This window comes from Prionailurus bengalensis, chromosome F2 (assembly GCF_016509475.1).
Source record: "Prionailurus bengalensis isolate Pbe53 chromosome F2, Fcat_Pben_1.1_paternal_pri, whole genome shotgun sequence".
NCBI classification, from domain to species: Eukaryota; Metazoa; Chordata; class Mammalia; order Carnivora; family Felidae; genus Prionailurus; species Prionailurus bengalensis.
The window spans coordinates 75,243,566-75,263,592 of NC_057353.1; the positions used below are offsets into that span (position 1 = coordinate 75,243,566).

Sequence of the window (20,027 nt, forward strand, 5' to 3'; positions counted from 1 at the left end):
TTGGTTCTAGATCTCGCTCGTTTGTCGTTGCGGGGGCGTTCACGCAGTGGCCCCGGAATCCTACACGTGGTTTCATTTGCTGCTGGTTGAAAAGGTGCCTTATTTCACGAGAGCTCCCAAAGAGGAAACAGAACAGGTCGGGCGTCCAAAGGGGCACCTGCCTTTCCGTGGGGAGGCCGCTGCGGAGGGGGCCAGGCCCCGTCGCCCGACTCTGCTGTCTGCAAGGGGGGGGGGCGCCCACACTAGAGGGGGAGGCGGATGTGAACGGTCCCTGCCAGCCATAACTGGCAGTCACCTAGAAATAGAAAAATGAAACAGGAGGTTATGTGTCTGTAGTTCCTTCTGTCTGGGCCTCAGCTGCTGGGTGAAACGAGGTCTCAGAGCCAGTTCTGATTGTATTCGTCGGAAAGTCTGCTGCCTGCTTTTTTGTTTTTTTAATTTTTTCGCTGTTTATTTTGATAGAGAGAGAGCACGCAAGTGGGGGAGGGGCAGAGAGAGAGGGAGAGAGAATCGCAAGCAGGCTCCGCAGTTTCAGTGCAGAGCCCGACCTGGCTCGATCTCACGAACCATGAGATCATGACCTGACCCGAAACCAAGAGCAGGATCCTTAACCCACGGAGCCACCCGGGCACCTCGTCTGTTGCCTTTTTTTTTTCTATATTTTATCTTTTTTTTAAATATGAAATTTATTGTCAAATTGGTTTCCATACAGCACCCAGGGCTCCTCCCAACAGGTGCCCTCCTCGATGCCCATCCCCCGCTTTCCCCTCCCCCCCACCTCCATCAACCCTCAGTTTATTCTCAGTTTTTAAGAGTCTCTTATGGTTTGCCTCCCTCCCTCTCTAACTTCTTTTTTTGTTTTTTTTTTTCCCTTCCCCTCCCCCGTGGTCTGCTGTTAAGTTTCTCAGGATCCACATAAGAGTGAAAACATATGGTATCTGTCTTTCTCTGTATGTTGCCTTTTTAACAGCAGGGCACGAGGCCCACTTTCAAGATTTCTAACCCCTCCTCAGAGGCCTCGTTCAGTACTAAGATATACAAAGGCTTTTAAGCATTGTGTACTTATTGATTTATTTTTACAATTGAGATCATTGACATACAACATTGTGTTACTTTAAGGTATACAATGTACATACATATATATTAAGAAATGATTACCCCCATAAGCTTACTTAACACCCATCCCCACACGTGGTCACGATTTTCTTTTGTTCCCCTGTGGGGGCAGGGGGAGAAGTGAAGTTATGACAGAGTGCAGCCAAGGTGGCTAAGGGGCAGAGGTGACGAGCTGTCATAGCGGACCCCCCTTGTCTCAGCAGGCACAAGCCGAAAGATACACCCGCCCCCGGAAGGGCTCCCTGCTCCCTCCTCCTGGCATCAGCTGGGCCATTGGCATCATCTGCTCTGCCCACAGTGGCACCCGCAGACCATCGTGAGGAAGAGACATCATCTGCACAAGTTTTTTTCCTTGTGATGAGAATTTTTAAGATCTACTCTCTCTCTCTCTCTCTCTTTTAAGTATATTTGCTTATTTTGAGAGAGACAGCAAGCAGGGGAGGGGCTTCCATGCTGTCAGCATGTGAACCATGCAACTGTGACCTGAGCCGAAGTTGGATGCTTAACCGACTGAGCCACCCAGGTGCCCCTAAGATCTCTCTTAGCAACTTTCAAACATATAATACGTATTGTTAACTATAGTCGTCTCGCTTCTACCGCACATTCCCAAGACTTACTTATTATATAACCAGAGGTTTGTATCTTTCGACCACCTCCACCCATTGCAAAGGCTTTTTAATTTCATTTACTGGATAATTGTATCCTAAGGCTCAAGGTATGTAAGATATATACATATATATGCAATGTACACACATATATATGCATGTTACATGCATATGTACATGTAGAAGCATGCATACATATTATATGCATATACACACGTATACGTGTGTGCACAGGTATATGCATATACATAATATACTCACATGCATACGTATTTCTAAATATATACATAAGCATGTGTTATTATATATAAATAGATACATATATACATATACCTATACCTACAGATACATATATGCGTATGTACAACATACACCTACATACACACCCATATACACACACAGATACACATACACACGCGTACACATATTCAGACACATACGCGTGCACACGCAGACACACACAGATACACACAGATGCACACACAGATACACTACACATGCACACACATACACATGCAGATACATGCATATGCATGCACATGCACGCACGTGCACACACACACACACGTGCACACACGTGCATACACATACATGTGACCAGTATGTGATCGGGAGTCGCAGGTGTCCTCCAGGTGCTCTGAGTGGGTCGCCTGGGCTCCCAGCCTCTCTCACTGTCTTTCAGGCCTTCACCTGGTGAACCCGAGGCCACCGTCCCTGCCACCACTGGCTCCCTGGGGTCTGCTCAGCCCCCGTCACCCCCTTCCTCCCCTGCTGCTGACCACCTCAGGGCCACAGACGTCGGAGGAAGAACAGTATGTGCCCCCCGCCGGCCACTCCAGACTCCGGAGCTTCCCCACAGCAGAGCTGCATGGGCGTCGGGATTAGCAGGCAGTTCTTCCTTTTGCCCCAGGCACAAGGGGAATCAGAGCAAGACGCTTAATGCACACCTCTCTTCCCACCCCGGGCCCTCGGCTGAGTCCCACGAGTCAGGGACCGGAACGCCTCCCTGCTAAGTGCGTTTGCCTCAGGCTGCTTCTCCCCCCCCCCCCCCCCCCCCCCCGCGAACACACAGCAAAGCCACTGGTCTCCACACAGGCCTGTGGGGGGCTGGATCCTAACTTAGCATCTGTTACTGGTTCTGTGAGTGGGAGATCTCTCGGCCTCCGTTTCAATGGCTCATGGCGATCACACCTAGCAGAGATCTAGGGACGGCTGGAGACAAAGAAGGCAAGGTGCCAGGCGCAGTGTGGCAGCAGGTCAAATGAAGGGGGGCACTGCTGTCCCCGTGTCACAGCTGAAGGAACAGGAGTGAGCGCACGCACGCTGCGTCACAGAGACTGAGCTGGTGGGACACTGGGAATCAACCTTGAGCTTGCCTGTCTGGCTCTGAAGCCTGTGGTCTTGTCTCTGCCTGGCCTCATGGTGCAGGGGCAGGGCTGGGAGGTCCACCCGGCTCCTCTGACCCCGGACCAGTGTCCTTTGTGGACAGCCGTTCCTCTCTGGGTTGCGACCGAAGTCAAGCTCAAAGCTTGCAGGGCCCAGGAAGCTGATGGTATTGGGGGCCAGAGAGACCCTAAGAGCGAACTGGTACTGAGATCAGCCCCAGGGAGGGGAGGGAGCCCTGGCTGGCTGCAAGGCCCACACCCCACCTTAAAATTAGGGCAACTGTTGCTCAGCCCTGCCCCGTGGGCTAGCTGGGGGCGAAGGCCCAGAGTCGCCAGATCGGCTGATGCCTTAAGGGAAGCAAGCACTGGGGATTTTGGGTAAAATTTCCCAGGGGTCGGCAGCTAATTCAGGTAACGTACGTGCGAACGTGCATATTACACTGGCCGGAAAAACAACCACGCACGTTAGCAGACTCTTGCCCGCAAGCTCCCACTCTGTCTACTCTAGAAACCCGTATACAATTTAATGAAGGCATCTGGGATAATGTTTCCTTTGCGGACGAATCTAACAAATCTATCTCAGCGACCCCAGACTCCTTCTGACCAGCTTCAAGCTTCCAGTCAGGGACACAGAGGCGAAGGCAGCCTGCAAGCTTTTGGAGAGAGACCGGGGAGGGGAATGGGGGGTGGGGGACACTCAGCCTCTGAGGCCACACCTCACCCCTACACAGTGAGCTTTTAGGGAGAGCCATTCGGGAGTTCTGTGTCCTCATCTGAGAGCACCAAGCTGGTCAGATCAAAGGGAAGGCTGCGGGGTTGCGTCTGCAAAGTGCCTCGGTAGCACCTGGCACAGAGGGGCCCCATAAATGGGAGCCACAGGACCTGCTGCCTAAGCCGTGGGGCCCAGGGCAGAGTGAAACAGTGGGGTCGCTTCTTGAAAATTACTAAGAACTTCAATACAGTGAGAGCAAAGCATTAAGCCACGGACGGTTCTCCTCCTCCTCTTCCTCCTCCTTCTTTAATGTTTATTTATTTGTTTTGAGAAAGAACAGGGGAGGGGCAGAGAGAGAGAGAATCCCAAGCAGGATCCACACTGTCAGCGCACAGCCCGACACGGGGCTGGAACCCACGAACCGTGAGATCATGACCTGAGCCGAAGTCAGACGCTTAACCGACTGAGCCCCCCGGGAGGCCCGGCCAGGGCTCTCCGAAGTGCTGGGGGCCCTGTGCGGCTGTGCAGGGCGTGCACTCAAGCCGCCCACCCGGGCACTCGGCATGATTAGCTTGCAGAACCAGGATTTATGGAGCACCTTCTGTATGCCGGACACCATTCTCAGCGCTTGTCGTGTCCTATGTAATCCTCAAAGGGAATTAGCTATTATTCCCACTTAACAGGTAAGGAAAACGAGGCGCAGACAGGTTAGGTCGCTTGTTCAAGATCACACAGCTGGAGGGTGGCGGGGCTGGGTTTGACGCAGGCAGTCGGGTCCCCAAGCCCTGCCCGTCAGTGTCCTCGCTGTTGTTCTCTCCCGGGCTCAAACAGGGAGCCGGGGCGGCCGGGGAGGGAGCACCCAGAGGCACAGCGGCCAGGACCAGGAGTCCTACGCAGCCCCCGACCCCCAGACAGGCCCAGGCCCAGGTGGCCGGACGGTCCTCCCAGACAGGTCGCCGGTGCAGCGCTGCGGGGAGGTCTGGAACCCTAAGAGGAAGGGAAGAGGGTTCAGATGAGGACACTGGCGCTATTCATCAGACCGGGGGCCTCTCTGCAGGACTGAAAGCTCTGGAGCTTTCTTCTTTGATCCAGACTGTGGGTCAGAGCTGAGCAACCACAGGGCAATTACTCACCTTACAGCTCCGGGCTGACTCAGCACTCAGAGCCCATGCTGGTAGCAGATGCTTCCCTCCCTCCCTCCGGTGTTGGGTTTCCAGGGACTGGGGGGCACCCCGGGACATAGGAGGTGGCAAGTCCCCCTGAGACCTGACCTGTGCTTGTCTCCGCCTGGGGAGCGTGCTCTCCTCAGAAGCTCCTTCTCCTGGCGTCTCCTGGCGGGGAGCAGTGAGCAGAACCTGCGTGGTCTCATCGTGTTCAATTAATTTATTTTTTAAATGTTTATTTATTGATTAAAAATTTTTTTTAATGTTTATTTATTTTTGAGAGAGACAGAGACAGAATGCGAGTGGGTTGGGACAGAGAGAGAGAGGGAGACACAGAATCCGAAGCAGGCTCCAGGCTCCGAGCCGTCAGCACAGAGCCTGACGCGGGGCTCGAACTCACGGACGGCGAGATCGTGACCTGGCTGAAGTCAGACGCTTAACCGACTGCGCCACCCAGGAGCCCCTTTTTTCAACGTTTGGTTTTTTTTTTTATTTTTGAATGTTTATTTATTTTTGAGAGAGACAGAATGCGAGTGGGTTGGGACAGAGAGAGAGGGAGACACAGAATCTGAAACAGGCTCCAGGCTCCGAGCTGTCAGCCCAGAGGCCCACGTGGGGCTCAAACCCACGAGCTGCGAGATCATGACCTGAGCCGAAGTCGGATGCTTAACCCACCCAGGCGCCCCAAATGTTTATTTATTTTTGAGAGAGAGAGAGAGAGCGAAAGCGAGAGAGGGCACACAAGCAGGGGAGGGGCAGAGAGAGAGGGAGACAGAAGGTCCAAAGTGGGCTTTGCACGGAGAGCCGGAGTCGGATGCTCCACCGACCGAGCCACCCAGGCCCCCCGGTCTCATCTTCTTCAAATAATCTCATGAGTTTAAGATTCTAAATGGCAAGAGAAAGGATGATGCCTCCATAACCGTCGTGAGAATGTTAAAAACAAAGATTAAAAAAAAAGTATGCCCATCTTAATGATTCTCTTCGACTAGTGATTTCATTCCTTGTCCAGGAAATAAAAATGATGATCAGTGGGGTTGGGATGATGGCAATAATAATAATAATAGGGAGTGTATATCGAGCCCTTACGATGTCCCGGCCACGGCGCTAAGTACCTTATTCAAATTGTCTCCTGCGCACACACCTACTTGATACAGGTGGTGATTCTACTGTCCAAACCACCTCCAATCTTTCTTCAAGTCGCACCAAATTACAGCTTAGGTCATTTGCATGCACTTAGTCTCCTTAATTGAACGTTTATGGCTGGATAATATAACCAAGGTGTGGACGTGTGATAATTCATCCAGTTCCTCTGCTCAAATTGGATCCGGCCTGCTGGAAAGGGGAGTCAAGTGGAAAGGAAGGTGGGAAAAGGAGGCGGGGCTCGCTTGCCGACCAGCAGGCAGGCCCCCACCCCCCCGCCCCCTGCTTGTCCCTGCCACACCCCCCCTCCCCCCATCACCCAACTCCGGCCACATTACCCTTTTGGTCCTTCTTTGCTCCTGAAAGTCTGTGTGCTCCCCAGGGCCTTTGCAAATGCTGTTCCAGTCTGTCTTCCTCTTGCGGAGGTAATACCCACTCATCCTTTAGACTCTCGGCTCGAACCCTCGAGGGCGCTGGGTCTTCACGCTGGGCAGCTTTTCTTTCACGACGCCCATCAAAGCCACGGTTGGACAGTCCTTCGGGAGCCGAACTTGGGTGTTAGACTACCCTGGTTTCTCCCAGGCAGGTGACAGGTGCTAGGCTAACGCTCCCCACCCCCGCTGACCCAGAGTTCTCTTCCTCCCCAGGCAAAAGCGTTGGGCCCTCAAGGTGTGTACTAGGAGTGGGCAGACATCCTCCGTGAAATATCGTGGTCTTCGTGGCCCATCCGGGCTCTGTGGCAGCTTCTCACCTTTGCCCTCCTAACCCCAAAGCAGCCATAAACAATGAGGGAAAGAAAGAGCAAGGCTGTGTTCCAATAAAACTTTATTTACGGACACTGAAGTATGAATTTCATTTCATTTCACAGGTCACAAAACATTTTCTTCTTTGGGTTTTTATCCCCTGCCATTTAAAAATGTAGAAACCACACTTAGAGGCTGGGCTGTCCAACAGCAGGTGGCCTCTCGGGTTTGGCTCCCAGGTTGTTGTCTACGGACCTCCGGTCTACACTCTTGTTCCCAGTCCGAGGCTGTCTTCTCCGCCACTTTGCAGAATGATGGCCGGGATCAAGCCCTCACTCAGTCCTTCCCCCTCGTGTGAGGCAGGGAGCCAGCTTCCATCAACGGGTGTGTGACGATGACGTCAGGTGCCATGCTGGGGCCTCTGTCATGCCTCTTCCAGGCACTGGGGGCTCCTCGGGCAGCTCCCTGTAGCTTTGGGCAAGACTCTGAGGGTCAGAGTGGGACCGATGCCACAGGGTGCCACTAATAGCTGGAGAGGTGGATACCGGATCCCTAAGCCGGGGGTGTGCCCCCAGGGCTCTGGCTGACTTCCCATTCGCCTGCAAGTTCACACTTTGAACTGGATCTCAGCCACATACTCACTCAGTCTTCCCGCCAGCAAAACCACAAGATTACGGGGAATCCATCCTTTCTTTTGCCCGCTTTGTTAGCATGAAACAGGATTTGCGTCCATCGAGGTCGGGGAGGTAAGGTGTGGAGTGGGGTAAGGGAGGGGGACAGTGTTAATCGCGCAGCGTGTGGGCGGAAATCGTAGAGCACTGCTGACTTTACGAACCTAACCGACCTGTTCTTTCTTGTTTATAACCTTGTTCTCGTAAATGACCCCAGTAGGCACCCAACCCGGAAAGCTGGGTTTACCCTGGACGCCATCCCCTCTCTCCCGCGCCATTCATCACACAGATCTGTGTATTTCGCCCAGGACCACACTACCTCCCTTAGTTCTACTGTCCCTCACTCAGGCCGCGTTTGACCCCCTAAAATCAACTCCCTCGAGTCCTCCACCTGCCGCCAGACAGTCCCTAGTGTTTAAGTTAGGATTTTGTTCCCAAGGGAAAATCTGATCCTACCACTTACCCAGCAGAAATTCCTTAATGGCTTTGGATGATGGAAAAGTTTTGGAGACGGCTGTGGGGATGGTTGCACAACAGTGTGAGTGTGCTTAATGTACTGACCTGTGCACTTACAGATGGTCAAAAGGGCATATTTTACGTTCTGTATATTTTACTACAATACAAAAGTCTTTGATGGATCCCCAGTGATCACAGAATGCCTTTGTAAGGCTTGGAGGGACCCCAGAGAACCTGGTCTCCCCTGCGATGCAAATTTCCTTCCATAATCTCTGATCTAAATGTAACCCTCCCCGAACTCTGTTCGTAGTTGTACCTTCTTGTCTCTGTCTCTTCTGCCTGATGCATATTAAATTTTTCCCTCTCTCCTTCCTCCCGAGCAAACTCAACCTTCAAGAAACAGGTCAATAAGGAACTCTGTCAGCCTTCCGTCAACGTTTTCCCATTGACTTCACTTTTTTCACGCAGGCAGAAATAAACGATTCCGTGTTTAATGATAATATTAAATACTAGACAGGGGAAAACACTATCCCTAAGCTGCGTGTCAGGCAAAAAGAACCACAGGGATGTGTGTGGCGGCCTGTCGACTGGGTCTTGAAATCGATGCCATGACTTTGCCTTTTTTTTCTGCATGACCCTTCCCAGACTTCCCCCCCCCCACCCTTGGCACTTGAACCTTATCGGGAATTTTGTAATTGCCACCCTATTTTTTTAAATAGTTTTACCATGCTCGTTTGTTACCCCGAATAATATGCTATTGTTCAGTTGTACATGATTTTGAGCTTCGTATAAATGGACTTGATGAGGTTTGGGGGTGATGGTGGGTCCAGAGCCGATGACTAAGAAAGAATTCTTGAAGACGTCTTTGGTGCAAAAAAGTGATTTTATTTTATTTATTGTTTTAATGTTTATTTATTTTTGAGAGAGAGAGAGAACGGGAGAGTGGCAGCGAGAGAGGGAGACGCAGAATCCGAAGCAGGCTCCAGGCTCTGAGCTGTCAGCACAGAGCTCAACGCAGGGCTCGAACTCACGAACTGTGAGATCATGACCTGAGCTGAAGTTGGACGCTTAACTGACTGAGCCACCCAGGTGCCCCCAAAAAGGTGATTTTATTAAAGCAAGGGGACAGGACTCATGGGCAGAAAGGGCTGCACAGGGTTGAGAAGAATGGCTAGTTTTATACTATGGAGTTGGGGAGGTGAGGTCAAAAGGGAGGCCTCCAGAGGGACTTGGATGTGCTGGAGAGGACTCCTAAGATACTCGAGGCCTTGCTCTTGTCGAGCTAAGGGTGTTTTCCCTCTAATAAGGTATTAACATTAGACAGGTAGGGAGTTCCCAGGGAAATGTTTTACTCTGCCAGCCTCAAGTATCTGTCAATGGGCTGCAGGTTGTAAGGACATTTAATTTCACCTGCCATTTCCTTCTTGCCTTTGTTCCCCATATCACTGCAGAGAGGAAGGTGATGTTGGGGCTCCAGGAAGCTGAGTCTACAGGTTTCTGGAGATTAAGCTATTGATAAGATTGCCTCTTTCTTGTAATTCACTAAGATATTCGTAAACGGATGGAGACCCATGTCCTGCAAGATGGTGACCTGTATCACTTGGCCATTTGTTTTCCGTCTTTCCCTGTGTCCTTGGGCGGGCAGGAGTGCCTGTGGGATGTCACACACATCTCACCTGGGGGGCGGGGGGTGGGGTGCCAGCTGGCACTGCGTCCTCAGCCCTCCCTACGCTGCCTCATCAGAATTATACAGCGTATTCTCCGCGACTTGCTTTTTTCCCCTCGACACGACCGTCACGAGATTCGTTCAGTCTTGCACCTTTCTGCAATTCCTTCATTTTCAGTGCTGTATACTTTTCCAGGGGGTGAATACAGCACACTTGGAAAAAACCCATTTCTGCTGGGAATGGACTTTTGAGGCATTTCCAATTTTTACTGTTAAAATTTGTGCAGATGTGGACAACTCTCTACAGGTTTCTTGGGGCAATCGTGAGACTCTCCAGGGATCTACCCAGAAGTGAAATTGCTGGGGCAGACTCACACATTATCTCCAGCCCCATCCGTGATGCCAGATTGCGACCCGCAGTGATTTTTATCAAATCCCACACTCACCCAGCATCGGTCGGGAGGAGGGATTGCCCCATTTCCTCACAGCATTTACTGTCGGATTCTATAATTTTTGCTAATCTGGCGGATGCGAAATGACATCTCATTATGGTTCTATTTTATGTCTCCCTGCTGACTAGAGAGGATGTGTTTGTTTTTGTACGTTGATTGTTCCATTAATTTTGCCTTTTCTGTTCAACGGAATCTGTTTTGCCCATGATTCTACTGAGCTGTTTGTTCTTATTGATTTGTAGCTTATTGCATATCCTGAAAAGTCATTTGTTGTCAATTTCCTACGTACAAATATTTCTTCCTAGTTTTGGCTTATCTTTACACCCTCTATGGCTCCTTTGGATAAATTGAAGCTCTTCAGTGTGATGTAGACAATTTTGTCTATTTTTGTTTTCTTTATTGTATATGCTTTTGTGTCGTGTTTAATAAATCCCTTCCTAGTTTAAGGCTGTAAAGCTACTCTTCCGTGCCTCCCTTTAAAATTTCTACAGTTTCGTGGCGCCTGGGTGGCTCAGTCAGCTAAGCATCCGACTTCGGCTCAGGTCATGATCTCGCGGTTCGTGAGCTCAAGCCCCGCGTCGGGCTCTGTGCTGACAGCTCGGAGCCTGGAGCCCGCTTCGGATTCTGTGTCTCTCCCTCTCTCTGCCCCTCCCCTGCTCATGCTCTGTGTCTCTATGTCTCTCAATAATAAACGTTAAAAAAAGTTTAAAAAAAAATAAATAAAATTTCTACAGTTTTACCTTGAACCTCATAGAGTCGGGGCTCCTGGAATTGATATCTGTAACTCATGTGACAAGGGGGTCGTAGTTAAAACATTTTCCTACATGGATGACAGTCATCCCAGAATCAACTCTTTCCCCTTGATCAGTTATAAGGTTTTCATAGATGAAGATTCTGTCACTGGGCTCTCTGTTCAGTTCCAGGATCCACCCTTTACCCACAGCACGTGGTCCTCATCCTTAGAACTTGATATCAAATCTAGATATCTTGTAACCTAAGTTATATCGCTGATTCTTCCCCTGGAATGTCTCAGCTATTTCTGTTGCTTTGCTTTTTCATTTATATTTTATAATCAGCTTGCTTGTCAAATTCCACCAAAAAAAAAACCCCAAACCTACCTTGTCATGATTTGAATGATATGATTCCTAATCGTGGTCTCATAATGTTTTATATAATGTACATAAATCCACATACACTTGCTTATTCACAGAATACAACACATCTAATCCACGGTGCCCATACGTAGCAAGTTTCTTGTGTGAATAAATGAATGAATGAAGAATCAAAGTTCTCTCTTCAGCTGAGGTTCACTCTTCAATAAAACCCCAAACGTATGGCATGACAAATTGTTCATCTTTTGGAAGGATCCTTCATTGCATACAAGACGAGGGGATGGAGTAGCTGTCATTATCTGAGCACCTACTATGTGCCTGGAATGATGCCAGAAAGAAAGAAAGGGACAAAAAGCCATTTTGGAATCTTGTAAAAAGTCAACCTCCCTTAGTACTTTTAAAACAAGATGCAATTTTCAAAAAAATAGTATCCGTAACCATCGTCTCAGGGCCGTGTGGCTCGTGGAAGTCTCTTCCTCAGGCTTCCATGTGTGTGGGCTTCGTGAGTTACTCCCAGGGCTGACTCTGTGTGTGTGACCCAGCCATGCCCAAGTTGGAAGCCTCATTCAACAAGGCTCACAAAAGATACGCAAATTAAAGAGCCCCTCCCTTCCAGGAAGCTGGTGCCTTTCTTTGGGGAATCTCAGGAGAAAACACACATGCAAGCAATTTAAAGAAAAGGGGGAGGGGGGCAGGATTTATCTCTTGATTTTTAACTCCACTCGTAGGGTAGTCTGACACCCAGACTTACCCTTGGCCAACAACGGATGTTGGGCTGAACGGCACCGCGAACAAAAAGCCTCGGGCTTCACTTCCCGAGCTTGAAGATCCCCTGCTTGTCGGACAGTAGATGCACACGTGCCCTCTGGAGTAGACGGGGTCGTCCTCTGCCCTGGGGGTGGAAGTGACGAGGCTCACCTCCGATGGGGGCATATGGAGGCAGCGGGCTGATCTCCCGTGGAACACTTCCGGTAACACGTCCTGGAAATTCCAGATCATTTGTCCATTCGCTCAGCAAACAAGGGACAGACAGCGAGGGCTGGGGGTGGGCAGCGAGGCAATGAGACCTCGGGGTCTGCAGGAGATCTGACCCCCCTTCGCACCCCCCCCACCCCCCAGGAGAGTCCCTGGTACTGCTCAGGTCCTTTCTTCACAGAGGCTTGGGGGCATCTCTTCAGGGCTCCCGTGGCTTGTCTTCCGGGGGAAATTAAGAAAGGGAAATTGGGTGGGGCGCGCTACAGTCCCCAGCACTCAGGCCGTAAAAGACCATCATCGTCCCCCTCCCCCAATGGTCCTTCCAGACCCCCTTCACCCTCAGTCAGCACCGCAGTCTCAGTCACTTCCCTGCTGGGTGACCCAGACCCTCATCCCTGCCAGGTCCATCATGTTCTGTCACATCAAGGCTGCTGCGCTTCTGTTTACAATTAAAATAAGGCAAGGTGTATCAGGGATCGAGGACCCCAACGGGCCAGGCATATGCTCCCTGGCCGATTGTGTCTCAGAGACGCAGCATCCCTACCCCTTGATCGGTCTGCCATCCTGGCCGGGATGGTTGCTGCTCTTGCCCAGCTGGACCCTCAGCAGCGAGAACCGTAGCTCGTAATTCCACGGTCTCCCCTGGGAGGGTTGCCCTGGCTGAGGAGCGCCACCAGGCCCAAGGTCGCACCTCCTGCCAGGAAGAGGGTGCACCATGACTGATCAGGGGTGAGGCACCAAGACTCGGTTTCCACATCTCATCTCAGGGCAGCTCCGTAGGGCTGCCTCAGCTTTAGAGCTCCCTGGGGGGTTGGCTGGGCCTCTGTCAGGACGTAGTCACAGCCCGACGTGGAGCTCGATCCTGTGAACCGTGAGATCACGGCCTGAGCTGAAATCAAGAGTCAGACGCCTAACTGAATGAGCCACCTGGGCGCCCCTACGGTTACTTTTTAAGCTCCACCTGTGTGCCAGGGTCTACACTAAACACCGGAAGAATTAAATTGTAAGACACGGCCTTCTGACGGAGACAGACATGTAAACAAGAGAAGTAAAACTGTGATTTGAAAAAGCTCTAGCAAAGTCGTGCATAGAAACTATAAGAGCCTAGAAGGGGAAATGATCACCTGCCTGAAGGAGGATCGTCTCAGGTGGGGCATTGTAGGTGGGGCATGCAGGATGAGTAGGAGTTCGCCAAATGAACACGGCTTTTAGCTCAGGCTAAGGAAATGCAGGATGTGATCACAGCAAGACAAGCGTCCTGGAGAGGTCCACTTTCGTTCTTTAGCACGATTTTTCCATAATGCTTCTAAGACTGTGGCTCCGGGGATGCCGGTAAAGAGAAAACAAAGGCTCCCAGGGGGTCTGGGAGGATTGTGTCAGGGAAAGAGGCTTGGGGATGACAGACACGGGAGAAGGCACTCAAGCAAAAGGCTGTCTAAAAAGTCATTATGGGCTTTTAAGTAAATTCTCAATTATAATTATTCTAATGGCTTTAATAAGTCTGCAATTTGGAGCGATGATGCTCTAATGTGTCAGCTGCCATATGCCTAGATGAAAAACTCTTTTTCCCTTTGAAGGCCAATATTAAGAGGGCACCTGCCATGGTGAATTCTGCCAATGTCTCACCCCACGGAGGTTGGGACCTCTTATCATATGTAATCCCGAGTCAGTCCCCGAGGTGCAGATCGCAGCCCCCAGCCCCCAGAGCTGTCTCCCCTGGGCTCTACAACTCCTGGCCTTCGGTGACTAGAGCAGAGATGTGCCGGTGGGGATCAGCTATCGGGTTAGATCTGGATGCAAACCCCACCTCTGCCTCGTGGTAGCTAGGGAGCTTCCGGCCAGCCGGTTCCCCTCTCTGTGCCTTGGTCTTCTCACCCGTCGGATGGGCGTGGTCGCAACGCTCACCTCGCAGTGCCGGCACGAATGGCCCCATGCAAAGTCCTTACTTGCCTTTGAAGGGGGCTTTTTCCATTCGAGCCAAACTGCATTTTTGCAGATGAGAAAGAAAGTATCAACCCGTTGTACGGTGCCATTTAGCAACAAACTGCTAACACAGCCGGCGGTCAAAGGCCAGTGGAAAGGGCTCTTCTCCGGCCGGCCCGAGGGCTCTGTCACCTGTTTCTCTACTCCCTCGCAGCTCTTTGTCCAGATCCTTCGTGGCAAACGTTGTCAATCTATTCAAGGCTCTGCTCGGAGAGGATTCCCTGAGTCCTCAAAGAGGATTCCCTGAGTCCTTTGCAAAGAGCTCCTGCTTCGCTGTCCGGCCCCCGGAACCCCGCCTCGCTGGTTTTCATTGTGGCCTTTGCCATCGGACGTATCCACGTGTTTACTCATTAATCGTCTGTCTCCTCCAATCAGAAACCAAAGTCTTTGGGAACAGAGACAGCAGTTTTGTTCCCTGCTGCACCTCCGCGTCCTATAACGGCACCTGGTGCAGACCGGGAACATGATACCTAACTGTTGTGTAGACGCGGAGCGGACGTTTCTTAATTTCTCCAAACTTCTGAGTCTTCCTGGGAACGGAAGCACCTTCCCCCGAGGGTTATGCAGAGACAGTTTATATTAAATACCCAGTGCGGGGCCTGGCAGGGCTTGCAGGAGACGATCAGCCGACGGCTCTGATGATGGTATTCAGGCCCATCCAGCCCTTGTGGCTGGGGCAGGCCTCTGCGTCCGACCCCACTGCTAAAAGCCTTTGTCAAAGGAGGATGATTTGGGCCCTTGTTTACCCGATCTGGCTGCACATCACAGTCACCTGGGATCCCGCCGCGGTCATTCTGACCCAGGTCTGCGAATTGGAGTCAGGAATCCGTGTATTTTAAATACCGGAGCGGCCATGACATTTCCCGTTCAGACGGGCGGCGACTCCAGAGAGAGACGTCCTGGTGCCCATGTTTCAGGACAGGTCATTTCATTACAACAGGGAATAAACCCTTACTGAGCCAGGGAAGGGCCAGGTATGAAAAGCACATTTATAAGTGAGGGAAAAGGAGTGAAGGGCTGTCCAGCAGAGAGAACTTGCTGGAAGGGAGATAGTAACGTGGTGAGATCGGGAGCCGAGCCCAGCACCGTGCCCCCCACCCCGCACGCCCGGAGGGCACGTTTCTGCAGGCCAAGCCGCTAGACTCGATGTGATCACTACGCTTCTTTCAATCTCGATGCCGTTGGGGAGCAGGTAGGCAGTGAGCGTGTATGATGGTGAGGCTGTTTGCATTTCTGAGTGTTTAATCTTTTAATTATGACTCTTGGAGTTTTCACAGTGTAAAGCTAATAAGCAAACACGCGGCCTCTTTCTTGTACTTCATTTCGTGCACAGGGTGTTTACACAACTGTGAATCCCCACAGTGCAAAATACCGGGGCCAAGAGGTAAACCCACTGGGTAAACAAACTCAAATCGCTCCGTGTTTACGATAAAATAAGTGTATACAAAAGTATCCGGGTGGTATTTTCTGAGTAATTATCTAGATGCGTGCTGTCCAATGCTGTCACCATTCGTCACAGGTGGCTCTTTAAATTCAATTAAAACTGAATTAAAAATCCCGGTCCTCGGTGGCACTCACCCCGTTTCAAGTGCTCAGCAGCCACATGGGTCCGGGGCCGCGCTGTCTGGACAGCTTAGCTGGAGTTCGTTCTCGTCACAGTGGACGCTTCTATGCAACAGTGAGTGCTGATGTAAATTTCCAAGAAGCATGTGTTTTATTTTTTTTATTTTTTTTTTTCAACGTTTATTTATTTTTGGGACAGAGAGAGACAGAGCATGAACGGGGGAGGGGCAGAGAGAGAGGGAGACACAGAATCGGAAACAGGCTCCAGGCTCTGAGCCATCAGCCCAGAGCCCGACGCGGGGCTCGAACTCCCGGACCGCGAGATCGTGACCTGGCTGAAGTCGGACGCTTAACCGACTGCGCCACCCAGGCGCCCCAAGAAGCATGTGTTTTAACTCTTTAGAAAAGAAAATTCCCACTGTCAGGGTAGGATGGGAATCTGCAACCCATGATCTATGCCCAACGCGTGCTAAAACCCAACACAGGGCAAAAGCACAAAACAGGCGTGTCATTGAGAACCTTGAGTCTCAGCAAGTTTTCATAGTGTCCTCATTATCCCGGATATTTAAGAAGGGGCCGTCAGTTACCGCTGGGAGAACCCTACCTGTACGTTGTGCGGATAATAAAAGAAAACGTGACTTTGGGCAGATGTCTGGAAGTTTTCTCCCAAAGGGTGACTTTGCTGGTGCAGGGAGGGCGTAGCAAGGAGGGACCCTGGACCTCTGCCGCCTCCCTCCCTCAAGAGGATGGCTGTACCGCTCCCAGCCCTCAGAGAGCCCAGGAAAGCATCCAGCGTGGGGTTAGAATCTGCACTGCTATTCTGCAGGAAGCATAACCGTATTGAATTTGAGAGTGCTGGTCACCTGAACCCACGCTCTCTCTCTACTCCCCCTAGGAACGACCAGCTGGGGTTGGACAAAGGGGACCGTGCGCCCTCACAGTTAAGCCTCGGGATCTGGCAGCGAGATCTGCCCGTGTGACATCGGTTCAGTGATGTCACCTCGCAGAGCTGCGGTTTTCTCGTAGGGAAGGAGGGCTGGCCATGGGCCTATCTGGTGGAGCTGTCTTAAGAGGGAAATGGGACGGTGCTCGCAAAGCCCTGAATCCAGCCCCCGCCCCGTGGCGCACACATAATCAACGGTTTATTGTAACGTGTGCACATGGGTTTATAGGTCAGGCCGCCCCAAGCGCCAGTCTCCGCTTTGCTACTCATTAACTGCCGGCTTCCCTCAATCTATTTGCATTGTGTGTGTGTGTGTGTGTGTGTGTGTGTTGATTTCCTCATCTGTAAACCATGAATGGCGCTCCCTGTGTGCAAGTCTGTCATGAGAAGCAGATGAAACAAAGTCAAGGAGCAGTGACCTGCTGGACCCACAGTAAGAGCTCCTTTAAGTGCCTTTGCTTTTCTTCAGCTAAGATACATCTTTGGGAGCAACACGTTTCCAGTTACAAGCTTTTTCAGTTTCCCTGTTGAGGTCAAGACGGGGCTAGACCACGGTGAACCTCGGAGGACTGCCCTCTCCACCGTGCGCTGTGTTCTGTCCAAGCATTCCTTCTACTTCCCGGAGGATGTGGGAGAGGCCATTCTCTGTCAAGGGGTCTCTGCTGGCTAAAAATACCTGAGAACTGAGGACAGGTCAGTGGGTAAGCACAGAAAACCTCGTCTGGGCTTGTTGTTGGATCTTCGACTTCTTACCCCGAGGGCGCCCAGCTCGCCATGAGGCTGGGTCCGTGCAGGAGCCGGGCCTGTGTGCAGGTAGGAGAGACACTGAGAGATTCGAGAATCTGCTGCTCGGGCGGCAGGTGATGGAGCTCTGGTCTTTTCCACCGTTCACCCCCAGAGTGCCAACCCTGCACATTTCCCTGGGCTTTTGGTTACCCATGTGATTTCACTGCTCCCCAGGGCAGCAGGTGGATGGGGGGGGGCGGAGGTTTCTAACCCCCACTACACAGACATGGAAGCCGACCCTCACTCAGTGGTCAAGCGGGGATGGGGGCCCCTGGACGTCAGGATCCTGGTTTTGTTTGTCTTTGTTTCCATTGTAACTTCTTCATGCGGTCTCAAACTTTGAGATTCCCTGCAGCTTTCCCCCACCTTCCTCCCATCCTCCCCTAGCCGACCTCTGCCCACAGGACACCTGCCCTGCCCTTAGCCCCCCGCCCCCGTCTCCTCCAATACCTCACCTTCACAGTGTAGCTTTCAGAAATGTAATTTGACCAAATAATTCTCTCCAAAGGTTTAACGACTAATATTTCCCAGTCAAGGAGGTTTTGAAAGAAACGATTGATTTATTCTAATCAGATCCCGCTGTGGTGAGTTCAGACACGCAGTACCACAGGTCCTGCATCAAGAGGCACAGCGCAAGGCACTGCTTTGCCGCGTGTTGGCTGGTGACGTCCGGGTGGCTTCTCAGACCTGAGCTGTCATCTCTTCATGTATGAAATGAGAGCCCTGTGCCTTCAGAGAGCTCTTGCAGCCCCAGGCTGCTGAGACCCTTGGAAATGAAGACAAGCATGGGAAACTCTGAAGAGTGAGCTCTCTTGGCCCGTCCTCCTCCCCCGGTTTTGCAGAAGATGCTCCTGGCTTTGGAGTCAGTACCAAGACTGAGCGTGATCTGCCTCTTTGACACCCCATTGCACCTTCCTTCCTGGGGAGCTCTGGGCAAGCAGACCCCAAGAGTCTCCCCTGCTCCCTTGGGAAATCCCTAACTATTCTCTTTCCTTTTCCTCCAAGGGATCTCCCACTCTCTTGTGGACCAAACCTAAAAGTTTTCTCCTGCTAAGAGTCCTGAACATTTGTCTCCATGCCCGCTCCCGGAAAGAGCCTGCCTGTGTCCCCTCAAAGCCAGGAGGCACAGTGACTCTGTGCATCCGCGTGTCTTCGGTTTTTGACACAGACGTGAAACCTTGAGGCAGTGGTGTCAGGCTGCGATGGAGAAGAGCAAACTCTCTGTAAAGGCGAGGACCGAGCACAAATTAATACTGCAGATCTGCCACCAGCATGCATGTGTGTGCGTCGGCCAGGGGCTGATGACTACGATTCATTGCTCTTCAAACATGTGTTTAGACCTCCCATGACACACGTCATCTGTGCACATTGCTTTATGGTTAATAGAGCACTGTTCTGGTTCAAACACTGAATTAGTCAAGGTTCTGCTGGTGACGAACATCTAAAACCAGTAGTGCTTAACTCATTGGGGAAAAAGTGTGTGTGTGTGTGTGTGTGTGTGTGTGTGTGGTGGGAATCACTGGAAGGATGCTAGGGCAGTTCAGAGAAACAACAAAAAATATAAACATCTTAGACACGGAGGGCAAGAGTCTGGGGAATTTGATAGAATCAGTCAGGGTCAAGTTGGGTAGAACCATTGTAGATCTTTTAAACAGAGGGTATAATAAGAAATATACATTTGGTCTCTGTCCCTGGTTCCTGACACAGAGCTTCAAAATTCCTCTGTGCTGGCACACCTCAACTCCACAGGAATAGAAGCTCCTCTCTAGACCCTTCTCGACCTCGCCTGTAAACCTCTTCATCTGGCTGTTCTTTGTATCGTTATTATATTCTCTTTAAGAACTTGGTCAGTAACCATTTCCCCGAGTTCCCTGAGCCATTACAGCAAATTACTGAAGCTGAGTAGGGAGTGGTAGAAAAAACACGGATGTCTAGCCAGGTTGGACAGACGTCGTGGGCAAGCTGGGGACCCACTGCTTGCGATTGGCATCTGAAGTGGGGGGCAGTGTTGTGGGGCTGAGCCTTAACCTGCGGGATCCGCACGAACTCCAGGCAGGTAGAGTCGGAAGCCAGTTCACTTGAAGCTCACCCAGTTGGTGTCCAGAGAGAAGCGAATTGCCTGCTTGTGCAAGCGTCCACACAGTTAAGTCTGCAGAGAGGCGTGGTGCCCAGAGTTGAAGGTAATTGGGGAAAACATCAGCCTGTTTTGCCTGACATGACGAAAATGTAGCCCAGAGGACAAGGCACGAAGGAGCCTGTGCCGTCACATAGTCACAAAGCGTATGGCCTCTGCCCTTGCTAACAAAGATAGCATCACTGCACACATTTCTGAGATGTTTCACAGACCTGGATCAGGGAAGAGAAAGACCCCTGACCGCAATCTTGATGCAACCAGACCAAATGGCACCAGAAAGACAAGTCTGTCTTGAGGTTTACCCAATTCCTGACCCATCGGAAAAGCAAGCAACCCCAGACCCTTTACCTTTGAGTTTTGCCCTTAAAAACTCTCACTTGCAAGCCATCGGGGACTTGGGAACCTTGAGTATTAGCTCCCTG

General features: G+C 51.2%; 1 non-coding gene across 1 annotated transcript; it reads right to left on the minus strand.

Moving 5' to 3' along the window:
- Nucleotides 1-1,368: 1,368 nt before the first annotated feature.
- LOC122496141 lies at nucleotides 1,369-1,455 on the minus strand. Its single transcript, XR_006300688.1, has one exon. It is a non-coding gene; the product is annotated as a small nucleolar RNA SNORD35 (small nucleolar RNA).
- Between the last annotated feature and the right edge of the window lie 18,572 nt (nucleotides 1,456-20,027).